This window comes from Ammospiza nelsoni, chromosome 32 (assembly GCF_027579445.1).
Source record: "Ammospiza nelsoni isolate bAmmNel1 chromosome 32, bAmmNel1.pri, whole genome shotgun sequence".
NCBI lineage: Eukaryota > Metazoa > Chordata > Aves > Passeriformes > Passerellidae > Ammospiza > Ammospiza nelsoni.
Window position 1 is genome coordinate 372,737 of NC_080664.1, and position 12,936 is coordinate 385,672.

Consider the following 12,936-nt stretch of genomic DNA (forward strand, 5'->3'; position numbering starts at 1 on the left):
TTAAATTTTTATATTTATCTGTATGTATTTATTATATATTTCTAAACTTAGATTTCTACCTTTATATTATTTGCATTTATAATTTTTACAATCAAAACACTGCCTATTGACCAATAAAGAAAACCCGCTTTATTTAAGTATTTTAAAAATATTTTCATGTTTATAATTTTCATATTTATATTTATAATTTGTTCAATATTACATGAGAACACACCTGCTCCTGCACCGCAGTGGGGCCCCCTCTCCTGGGGACCTTGGGGTGCCCCAACGGCATCAGAGCCCCGAGTCTTCACCCCCTTCTCCTCTATTTAGAAACTACACTGGAACTTTTTTCTGGAAATAAAGACATTACCTAAATCCTCTCCCCGTGTCCTAGACAGATGGATATTCAGTTATTAGTTGGCTGGGCAGCAGTTTCTTAAATAGAATGATAAACAAGATGTGAACATTTCAGCTACAAGCAAATAGGCAAATCTGAACAAGGTACTGGTGGGCGACCACTGAAGTTATTTTGAAGGAATTTTTTAAACAATAAAATATTGATACCACAAAAATAAAGCAAAAAGCTAACTACTGGCTAAGAAAAAATTAACTTTTGACAGCAACAACATTCCAACCACACAGGCTTTTTCCCGATGTCATACCTTATAACTACCTCTCTTGGGAATTCTCATCATGTATCCCAAAAGGAATAAATACCTCAGAGCGTCCTAAAGCAAAAAGTAGCACACATGAGCTCCTCACACTCCCGGGAGGCCTGCACAGCGTGCACTGAGTCTGCAACAAATTCTGCTCAGTGAGAGTCTGCAAACAAAGGTTCAATTGATGAATTGAACTGATTGTAAAGGGAGGTTTTCTAAGCACAGAAGCACAACAAAGAACAAGCAAAAACAATTCTTAAAAAAAACCTGCAAGTTTTATTTAGCATATATGCGACTGATTTCCACCCTGTGGCTTCTCACTTTGATTCGCGTCTGTAGGTTCAGGAAGATGACAATGCACACTCTGCCCTCCCTGAGCCCCCCACAGCAGCTGAGCGCTGCTCCGTGCGCTCAGATCGTCAGGAACTGGATTGCCCGCATGGACTGGAACTGCTCTGCTGCAGATTCAGGAGAGAGAGGCTGGCTGAGGCGTCGTCCCAATTCCATTTCTGTGTGACGAGAAGCGGTTTGTTCCCAACGGGTGCAACAATCCCCAGCTCGCTTCCATGGTGAGTACCGATGGCACACAAATGGCAGCCTGAGGAAATCGTGTTCTGGGCTCTAAGTGGTCGGGACAGGGTCTGATTTTTTGTTTTGCATCTGTATGATGATTAGTACGACAGGGCCCTGATCGATGACATGGCAGCACAGAATTAAAAACTCCTCAATAGGATTACATCGACTTCTAGGAAAAGACAAAAGCCTAGGACCCTTCTGAAATCTATTTTTAATGCGAAGCACACGGATTGTCACTATGCTGTGCCTTCCAGCTTTTCAAAGCAGCTTACCTCTGAAGACCAGAAAACATTGATTTCTACAGAAACAACGGGCAACCCCCAGGCTAATCTCAGCACTACTGTTTAATAGGGGATCTGCCAGCGTGCCAGTCCAGCTTCAAGTGTGCTTTATTTCAGTCTAACATCCCCTCAAAATTCTTCTCACATCTCCCAACCCTGACATCTTATTTTTCCCTAAAGCTTCTCATCATTAGCAATTTCCAAGTAACATGGTATTTTTACAACATTCAAAAATGTCATGCTGGACTGTGCTAGAGAGTAATTTGCAAATATAAGCTTAGCAAAGTTTGAATTGACTTGTCCAGAGAAAAAACCTACAAGTGAACACCTACACCTGCCTACAAAGAGCTAACAAGCCCCTGGCAGCTGCCAGCATCAAAGCACAGCGGATGTTTCTAATACAGGGTAAGGATAACAATATCACCTTTTGTTCTCTCCAGCTTGTTTTCCCTGCAGTCATATTTTGCTTCTTATGATTTTTTTAGTCTCTGCATCTTCTTGGACAGCACCGAGCCCGACGACAAGGATACGAGAGTCTTTCCCTGCCGTAGGGAGAGAACCAGGAAAACAGTTAAAATAAGAACAGGGTAGTTTGAAATTCATACTTCCAATGAGAAGCAACGCCTAACAAACAGAACAAAAGTAAACAAAGCATGGTACCTCCCTGGGGACAGAAGACTTACAAACTCTCCAGGATTTACAATTCTAGCGACCAACCCCTTCAGGACGGCAGCCAAGTGTCCCATGAGGTGGTGCTGCACCAAAGAACGATCTGAGAGGTTCCAAAGAGTGAAATGCACAATATTTTGCAAAGCCGTAAAATCTTGCAAAATAACAAAAATACAATAGATGTAAACTACAGGGTAAGAGTACAAGTGTTCACTTTAAGAGCTGGAACCATCCAGGTGAGCACCTGATAACTGGATCCTCACCAGAGTTTGAACCCTTCAGGACACAGAAGGGTTTTCCCCAGAAATTTCACAGACTGAGTTTTGATACAAGTATACTTGCCAGACCCTCAGAAACATCACCCATTCTCCAGGTGTCTGGAGAGAACTGCAAATGGCTCTCACGTAGTTTGAGCTAGCTCTGTAAGGTCTCAGGGTGAATTTCACCAGATGCAACCAAACTGGGCAACTCCCAGTGGGACAGAAGGAACCCAAAGCTTGGGTTCGCAGAGCTGCAGCAAATACTGAGGAAACAAACATAACAGCGTAAAAAATAATAAACCATCCTTTTTTTTTCTCTTGCTTTTGTTTTTTTCTTATTCAGATCAGCATAGCAATTAAAGAGAAGGTGAAAAACTCACCATTACTGAACATTTCATCATCTGTAGGCTGAGCATCCTTAGCACAGAGGACTCCAAAGTTAAAATTCACCGATCCCTGGGAAATAAAACCAAATATTGTATGATAAACAATCAAACAGCAGACGTAAAAATTTGTTTCCTCTAAGGACTTTCGGGTACGTATGTACCTTTGCATACATCCAACACATTGGAACATACACTTTATACCATCTCCTGATAAGTAAAAATTTACCTTTAAACTTTGATAGTACAGCATAAAATTATGAACTTAAATTGGTGATCTGTTATTATTAAGTTGGTGCCTAAAGTTATTTCTGCTGTCAGGTTCAAAAAAACATTAATTTTTTTTACTGGAATGAGCAATTGATTTCAAAGTCATCACAAGCCCACCAAAACACAAAGCAGTATTCACTGGATGGGTCTGTGAGCTAGAAGTAGTTAGGCTTGTACTTCCCTCTTGCTCTTCCAGAACCAATAAATCCTGTCAACAAAACCAGGATCTATAGCCCACTGCTGTGAAAGATTCTACGAGGATGATGGTTTGATTTGTGTTTAGAAGTTTTGATTTGAAATGGCCAGTTCAATGGATAAAGACAGTTTAGGTAGTATTACATTGCTATTATTATTATTTCTATTATTATTTTTACTATTACTACTGCTATTGTTATCATCTGCTACTGGAAGAAACAAACCAGTAGTACCTATACTTAATTACTTTTATTTCCAGGAAATAATAAAGAAAAAGAACCAAACCAAAAAAAGTCACTTCCTACCTTTTATATCAAGGGATGAAAAATTTCTCTTGGGCTCTTCTCCAATTTATCAAGACTCATAGCACTGAAAGGCAAACAAAACAGTGCTTTATAGAAGGGCAAGTGCACATTTCAAGGCTGAACCACCAACAGATTGCAGTGACAGCAGTTACAACATGAATCCTTCCTAGAGCCTCTGTTAAATGGAATGTTCTGTGGAACTGCCGTTTCTTTCCCAAAACACTAACTTCCAACACTTCCTAATCATATTTTGTATTTTAAAACAAAAGAAGTTAGTGAGACTCTGTGCGGAGGTCAGGTTTAAATTTATTTCCTTCTAAAGCACAGAGCTCTGTTCCATCACCCTTCACTTCGGCTCTACACTGAATCGTGGTGAGCATTTGAGGAGTGCTCAATAACCAATTCTATTTCTCTCTTTTTCTAGCTCTCTCTATTCCTAAATCATTCCAGACAAGTCAAATGAAAAATGAAAAAAACAAGTTCAGCATCAAAGTCACACTTTTTCCCGTTGTCTGGTCAAGAACAGGCTCTAAATCCACTTACTGCTGCCTTCAACGATTCAGACTTGCAAAAGCATTCTTACATATTTTACAGGTTTATCATAAAACCCACAGAACGCAAGCTCTGAATTACAGGAAAAGGTACACAGGCAAATATCTAAAGGGATCACTTATTAGTAAATACATACCTTGGTAGAGATCGCACTGAGAACCTTTCTGAGGGACTCTAAGGGACGCATGTTTTCTGAGCATCCTATAAACAAGAAAAGCTAGGATATATTACAGGACATCCCCACTTTTTCTACATATTCAAATAGGATTTTTAATAAAAACAATTCAGTTAAAAAAGAAGGAAGAAAACCAAGCTAATTTTACTCAGCTGTATTTACTGCCGATTTAGAGAAAAATGCCGGGCAGCGTCGGCCGTTGCGGCACACGTCGCGCCGGCAGCAGGGCCTGCCGGGAGTTGGAGTCTCGGGCTAGTAGCCACTCATGTGCCGCGATAGCCGTTGCGTCACACGCCGCGCCGGCAGCAGGGCCTGCCGGGAGTTGTAGTCTCGGGCTGACAGCCACGGCTCCGTCCCCCGCCACCGGGAGCTGCAGTCCCTCCCGGGCATCAAACGGGTCCTTCGCCCCAGGGCGGGGAAGGACCTGAGGCAGGACCGCTCCTCCCGAATGCCCTCTCTTTTCCCCTCCAACTCTTTTTCTTTTTTTAACGCTGGTTTTCACCCCTTTCCCTTCCCTTCCCTTCCCTTCCCTTCTGCTCTCCTGCTTTCTTTCCTTTCCTTTCCTTTTTTTCCCCTTCCCTTTCCCTTTCCCTTTCCCTTTCTTTTTCTTGTATTTGTAATCTTGGTTTTCCTTCCTAGCTTTAGAATCAAAAAGCAGCAGTAGTAACTTTCAGGCTACCTGGGAGTAAAAAAAACCCCAAAACTATAATGATTGAAAGAAAACTATTTATTCCCTGGGAGCCTGAAATTTTCTACTGCTGCACATGACACAGAGCTTTTTATTCCTTCTTATATACAGTTGATATTTTATACTCGCTTTATACACCGCCCCCTGCCGTCTGCACCGGCGCTCTGCGCGCAGAGCGCTGCGGCGTCGTTCGGTTCTGTTTAAATAAACTCGGCTAAATTAGGCTTGGTTCGGCTTAGGTCTAAAATCGTTTCGGTTCGGCTTTTCGTCTAAATTCGGCTTTTCCGGCTCTTCGGCTGAACTCGGCCCGGTTGGGCTAAAGTCGGTCATATTCGGCTCTTTGTCTAAATGCGGCCAATGTCGGCTACAGTCGGCTATCGGTTACACTCGGCTATCATCGGCTCTTCGTCTCAAGTCGGCTGTGTTCAGCTACACTCGGCTCTTCGTCTCAAGTCGGCTGTGTTCGGCCACACTCGGCTCTTCGGTGAAACTCGGCTATTTTCGGCCACACTCGGCTCTTCGGTGAAACTCGGCTGTTTTCGGCTACACTCGGCTCTTCGGGGAAACTCGGCTGTTTTCGCCCACACTCGGCTCTTCGGCTCTTCGGAACAATTCGGCCCGGCTCGGCTCCCTCAGGGCGGGAAAGCGGCTGTCAGAGGACCCCGGCACAGCGAGGCGTTTCCCCACATGCCTGTCACAAACCCGCCGAAATACGCCCGCCCGCGGCGCCGCTGAGACCACAGCATGTGTCGGGTACACTTGAAACGTCACAGAAAATACCACCGGGGCCGCGCCGGGGTCGGTATTCCATGCAGGCAGTCCACTGACACCCACCCCGGTCCTCCACTTCCCCGCCCTTTTCGCCGCCCTGTTGAGAAGGTCAACCAAAAGTCCGCGACATCCGCGACGCGCCACTCCCAAGGTGGCGGCCTCTCGGTGCAGGGCTGCAGTACCGCGCTCTGCCCACAAGGCGGCAGCACTGCCGCCCGCCCCAGCCGGGGGCGCAGCGCGCCTCGGGGCTGCGGGCAGCGAAGGCGGCAAAAAAGAACAGGGGCGACCCCCGCCAAAAACTGCTCTGAAATAAATGCCAAAAACCTGCCTCTTACCCCACCAGAATCAAACAAGGCCCCTTGCTTTAAAGCCATGTTTAAATAAATTTTTTATTTCCATTTTTCGTATTTATATTCACATGCATAGCTATAGTGGACATTGATGTAGCATGTAATTTATATAACATTATTCTATTTCTATTATTTATATTTACTTATATTTTGTGCTTTTATAAATATCTTTCCACATTGATTGCATATTTCTATGTCTAAAATTACATTTCTATCATGCTTTCACTATTTAAAATACAAATCCCATCCTAACTAAATAAATACAAAAAAGCTCTATTCTTTTAAACTACATTGAAATATTTTTATATTTATAGCGCTCATGACTATATTCACATTTATATTTGCAGTTTATACTTAAGTATTATATTAATCATTATGTATAACATGTATCCTATTCAAATAAGAGATAAATTATTTTCCTAATTATGTACCATATCTACTGCTACAACTTATTTTTTCTTACATTTTTAATTTTTATATTAACCTTCAGCTATTTATGATCTATTTCTATTCTTAGATTTCTACCTTTATATTATTTGTATTTATAATGTTTATACTAAAACACCTGCTTTTGCCAAATAAAAAAAAAAAATCCCCTTTATTTTAAACTACTTAAAAAAACCTAGAGTATATCAATCTGGTATAACATATAACAAATGATAGATATGATAGATGTAAAATTGATATAAATATTGTAGTGTATTATAGGAAATAAATAAAAATCAATATGATCCATAACACAAGTAATACTGTATAAATGTTATATTTATGTTATTTTATATTTCAAATAATTTAACATTTCTTTATATATTTGCATATACTTGACAAACATTTCTATATTTATACTTGGGTTGCGATTTTTTTCTGGGTGTTTTCTGGGTCTTTTCTTGCCCTTCTTCGAATTTTTTTCTGGGTTATTTCTTGTCCATCTTGGGGGTTTTTTCTTGCCCATCTTCAGACTTTTTTCTGGTTTTTTTCTTGCCCATCTCAGAGTTTTTTTTTGGGGGTTTTTTTCTGGGTTTTTTTCTTGCCCATCTTGGGTGATTTTCTGGGGTTTTTCTACGTTTTTTTCTTGCCCATCTGGGATTATTTTCTGGGGTTTTTTTCTCGTTGCTTTCTTGCCCATCCTGGGCTTTTTCTGGGTTTTTTTCTTGTCCATCATGTGGTTTTTTTCTGGTTTTTTCCTGCTCATCTTCGTCTGGTTTTCTGGGTTTTAAGCCAAAATCGGTACATATCATGTCAGTTCATGCAATACAACCCGGCTGGGGATTTTTTATTCTAAATTTAACAAGGAGTCGCAAAACCTGGAAAGCAAAAGTCACACACACAAGGTTAAATCCAGTCAGCATGCACTCACACACGCAGAGACGAGCAGACACAGCCACGTGCTCTCACACACGCTCACACAATCTTTCCACTTAAATGCTCACTGCGGCCCTTACTCGAGATGCTGAAGAACGTGCTGTGACACATCTTCTGGCTGCCGCTCCTTGAGGTAAAATGGCAGATCCTGGGGAAATCAGCAGCCTCAGGGACCTGTGAGACGACAGGAAGGGTCAACGAGTGGCTATCTGACAGCTAGGACTTGTCTCCTCTCTGGACTGATAAATTTTCTACCCAAAATCCAATAGAAGACAGATGTATAGGTACATAGAACATAAGCCACCATAGGCAGATACAATACAAGCCAGGACTTGCAAAAATTCTCTGGAAGATGAATTCTTGTGCCCTATTCCCTTTCAGAAGAAGGAACCTACACAACTACTGCAGTCATCTGAGGAGGTGCATCTGAAAAAAAAGTTAGGACAACAGTCAGACGGTTCAATGATAACTGAAGAGCTCCAGATATCCTGTGTCCATCTACAAATCCCATCTGGAGTCCAACTACACCCCACACTGCACATTACAAATCCCCGGGCCCTCTCCTATTGCACCAGGCTATGCGGCAGGGCAGAGCAGCTCGGGCACAAATGTGTGCTGACAGCCGTGACACAGGATGGACAGGACAGGACAGACAACGGGGACACAACACAGACAGAAAATTCTAGGCAAGGAAAATGGCTGCAAGGACTGAGAGAATGCAAAAGGAGATGACCGAGTTCAAACTGATGGTGAGCTGATGAGGCTCAGAGAACCCCGAAGGAAGAAGATGATAACTGAATGATTTCTTCTAAGAACTGCAAAGATGGATGCCTAGGAATCCTACGGTCAGAATCCTCTACCTAACCTCATATTACGCCAAGTCCTAATCCACCAAAATGGATCCAGGTGGGGGCATAGCTGTCCATACAGCCCAGACCAAGACCTGACAAGACATCAGATGCGATGCTTCCAAAGAGAGAAGAGAGTCTGACGCCTGTCTGAGCTCCCCAGTCAAAAGTTCTGTGGCCTGGGTGCCAGGCCAGGGAATGCAGAGATCACAGATGCTAACAATGATGCCAAGATTAATGACAGGCACCCCTAAGGTAAAAGACATGGGATACACAAACAACACACAATTCACAACAGACAAGTGACACGAGACACACCGGGACTGCTCTGCCCTGCTGCACACCTCAGCACTGTGATCAAAAGTGAGACTTGGCTTCTATGGGGCCTAAGGGGCCACTTCATTAACACCCCCCCACCTCCAAACTGGACTCAAAACCCCCTCCCTGTAATCCCCAAACCAGCACCGTGCTTTCAGCCCCTCTGTGGGTCACGGCCCTCTACTTATCTCTCATACAGCTGGGGATGCTGGTCCCTGTCAGGTGCAAAGAAAGGCCACCTCATCAGATGGGAAGGTCCTGCTGGCACCGGGCTGGTGTCTCTCAGACAGCTAGATTAAAGAGAACCAAACATCAGTGCCTGAACTTGGCACCGCATCGGCCAAAACCCCACCACTCTGCTACTCACCGCGCTCCTAAGAAGGCCCGGCACCTCCTAACCCTGACCCTCTGCCACACGTGGAATGCATCTGCACCTGAAAGAAAGTTAGAACACATGTCAAACATCACCAGGATAACTCACAAGCTGCAAACACCATATGTCAATCTAGGAACAACATCTAGAGCCCAAGTACAGCCCACATTACAAATTTCAACTCCCCAAGGCTTGTCCTATTGCAGCAGGCCATGCGGCAGGGCAGAACAGCTCCGGCAAAAAATGTGTGCACACACCCGTGACACAGAAAGTGACAAACAGGGGGGACATGAAACACGACACATCATGCTTGTGGTGAGGGCCTCGAGGGGAAAAGGCAAAAGGGACCCCAAAGACACACCAGGGAGCACGGCACACCGGACAACAGGATACAGACCGGAGCTGTTCTGCACTGCCCGCCTGAAAGCTGCCATCAAAAGTAGAGCCTCTCCCTTTAGCTGTCCTAAGAGGCCTTTGGAGAAGATTGCTTTCCCCTCTGCTCATTTTTGAACCTGTCCCAAGAACTCCCAATCTGCTACTCCACCATCTCCAGACCGTGGCCCCCGACTTATCTTTTGGATGATCGGTGAGGGGAATCCACGCTGCACCTGAAATGAGTCTGCCTTGGAGGGCTCTGTGATGGCCTGTGAGCCTCTCGGTCAGCTGCAATCAAGAAAACCAAAACCAAAGTATGAGTCCAGAGTTATGTGGGCCAAATCCCACCAAGGCAGCTACTTGCCCTCTCCTGAGTGTGCCTGGCTCCTTCAGGCTCCAGCTTCATCCTGATTCCAAGGCTGTGGCCTTCATTAGGAGTGGCACCTGGGTTACAGAAAGACAAAGTTAAATGGCATTCCTCTGAGTGCAGTGGATCACCTTGTATGCTGTAAGCCATGGGAATGCCTCTGCTAGGCTTCTGAACAGCTTTGTGTGGGGGGGCCCTCAAATAAACACCCTTTCTCACCCTGCTGCTTGCAAACCCGCTCCCAAGAAATCCTAAACTGGATACCTGATCACCCTCCCTCTCCCAGGCACCATCCTCAACTCACCTGAAGCCTCAATCTCAAACATCATCCTTGACACTGGGCAAATCCCTCTTGTGACACGATGAATCTGCTGAAAAATTGTTGTGCTTGAGAGCTGAGCAATAACAGCCAATTCTCTCCACTGCTCACCTTGACTGCTGGCATCCAGATTGACTTCCTGAAAAGAAAGACAAAGAACAGAGCTGTAACACACTCACCATACACACTTCTGCTGCAGAGACAAATGGGGCCTCACCTGCTTGGGGCAATCCCCTCACCCGGGATGGGGCCCTCTGGCACACATTTAATCCATCTGAATCTGAAAAAAAAGTTAGGACAAGAGTCACACTCTTGTAGGTTAACTGATGAGCTCCAGATGCCCTGTGCCCATCCACAGATCCCATCTAGCGTCCAACTACACCCCACATTACACATTCCAAGTCTCCAAGACTTCTCCTATCGCACCAGGCTGTGCAGCACGGCAGAGCAGACCCATCCCAAATGTGTGCAGACACCCGTGACACAGGACAGACAGGACAGACAACAACAGGGGACACAACAGGAAAAGAAATCTCTTGGCAAGGAAAATGGCTGCAAGGACTGAGAGAATGCAAAAGGAGATGAGTGAGCTGAGACCGATGGTGAGCTGATGAGGCTCAGAAAACCCTGGGGGACGAAGATGATAACTGAATGATTAATTCCAAGAACAGCAAAGATGGATGCCTAGGAATCCTACGGTTAGAATGCTGTACCTAACCTCATATTATTACAAGTCCTAATCCACCACAATGGATCCAGGTGGGGCATAGCTGTCTATACAGCTCAGAACTAGACCTGACAAGAAATCTGACTGGATGCTTCCAAAGAGGTAACTTTTGACTGGGGAGCTCAGACAGGTATCAGAAACTCATATATGGCCTGGGTGCCGGGCCAGGGAATGCAGAGATCAGAGATGCTAACAATGATGCCAGGGGTACTGACAGGGCCCTCCAAAGGTAAAAGACATTGGATACACAAACAACACATAATGCACAACAGACAAGTGACACGAGACACACCGGGACTGCTCTGCCCTGCACACCTCAACACTGTGATCAAAAGTGAGACTTTGCTTTTATGAGGCCTAAGGGGCCACCTCATGAACATCCCCCACCTCCAAAGCTGAATCAAAAACTCCACCCAGTATTTCCCGAAACAGCACCATGACTTCATCCCCACTGTGGGTCGTAGCCCTCTACTTATCTCTCATACAGCTGGGGATGCGGGTCTCGGGTGCAAAGAAAGCTCACCTTGTCAAACGGGAAGGTCCTGCTGGCACCGGGCTGGTGTCTCTGAGACAGCTAGAGTAAAGAGAACCAAACATCAGTGCCTGATCTTGGCACCGCATTGGCCAAAACCCCACCGCTCTGCTACTCACCGCGCTCCTAAGAAGGCCCGGCACCTCCTAACCCTGACCCTCTGCCACACGTGGAATGCATCTGCACCTGAAAGAAAGTTAGAACATATGTCAAACACCACCAGGATAACTCACAAGCTGCAAACACCTTATGTCAATCTAGGAATAGCATCTAGAGCCCAAGTACAGCCAACATTACAAATTCCCCCTCCCTATGGTTCGTCTTATTGCAGCAGGCCATGCGGCAGGGAAGAACAGCTCTGGCACAAATCTGTGCACACACCCGTGACACAGAATGTGACAAACAGGGGGACATGAAACACGACACATCATGCTTGTGGTGAGGGTCTCGAGGGGAGAAGGCAAAAGGGACCCCAAAGACACACTAGGGAACACGGCACACCGGACAACAGGATACAGACCGGAGCTGTTCTGCACTGCCCGCCTGAAAGCTGCCATCAAAAGTAGAGCCTCTCCCTTTAGCTGTCCTAAGAGGCCTTTGGAGAAGATTGCTTTCCCCACTGCCAATTTTTAAATCTGGCCAAAGAACTGCCAACCTGATACTCTCCCATCGTCTCATCTCCAGACCGCGGCCCCCGACTTATCTTTTAGATGATCGGTGAGGGGAATCCACGCTGCACCTGAAATGAGTCTGCCTTGGAGGGCTCTGTGATGGCCTGTGAGCCTCTCGGTCAGCTGCAATCAAGAAAACCAAAACCAAAGTATGAGTCCAGAGTTATGTGGGCCAAATCCCACCAAGGCAGCTACTTGCTCTCTCCTGAGTGTGCCTGGCTCCTTCAGGCTCCAGCTTCATCCTGATTCCAAGGCTGTGGCCTTAATTAGGAGTGGCACCTGGGTTACAGAAAGACAAAGTTAAATGGCATTCCTCTGAGTGCAGTGGATCACCTTGTGTGCTCTAAGACATGGCAATGCCTCTGCTAGGCTTCTCAGCCTTGTGTGGGGTGCCCTCAAATAAACACCCTTTCTCAACCTGCTGCTTGCAAACCCCCTCCTAAGAACTCCTAAACTGGATACCTGATCACCCTCCCTCTCCCAGTCACCATCCTCAACTCACCTGAAGCCTCAATCTCAAACATCATCCTTGACACTGGGCAGATCCCTCTTGTGACACGATGAATCTGCTGAAAAATTGTTGTGCTTGAGAGCTGAGCAATAACAGCCAATTCTCTCCACTGCTCACCTTGACTGCTGGCATCCAGATTGACATCCTGAAAAGAAAGACAAAGAACAGAGCTGTAACACACTCACCATACACACTTCTGCTGCAGAGACAAATGGGGCCTCACCGGCTCGGGGCAATCCCCTCACCCGGGATGGGGCCCTCTGGCACACATTTAATCCATCTGAATCTGAAAAAAAAGTTAGGACAAGAGTCACACTCTTGTAGGATAACTGATGAGCTCCAGATGTCCTGTGTCCATCTACAAATCCCATCTAGAGTCCAACTACACCCCACATTACAAACTCCAAGTCTCCAAGA

General features: G+C 45.3%; 2 long non-coding RNA genes across 4 annotated transcripts; both read right to left on the minus strand.

The window, feature by feature from the left end:
* Window positions 1-894: 894 nt before the first annotated feature.
* LOC132085845 (uncharacterized) lies at window positions 895-4,486 on the minus strand. Of its 3 annotated transcripts, none has more exons than XR_009420283.1 (5): window positions 4,269-4,486; window positions 3,581-3,644; window positions 2,808-2,883; window positions 1,923-2,040; window positions 895-1,328 (listed from the first exon to the last, which is right to left on the minus strand). It is a non-coding gene; the product is annotated as an uncharacterized LOC132085845 (long non-coding RNA). The 3 variants fall into 3 exon arrangements; XR_009420282.1 differs by having other exon boundaries at window positions 1,923-2,690; XR_009420281.1 differs by having other exon boundaries at window positions 1,923-2,883.
* Window positions 4,487-6,129: 1,643 nt separating this feature from the next.
* LOC132085839 (uncharacterized) lies at window positions 6,130-7,640 on the minus strand. Its single transcript, XR_009420279.1, has 2 exons — window positions 7,559-7,640; window positions 6,130-7,420 (listed from the first exon to the last, which is right to left on the minus strand). It is a non-coding gene; the product is annotated as an uncharacterized LOC132085839 (long non-coding RNA).
* Window positions 7,641-12,936: the final 5,296 nt, after the last annotated feature.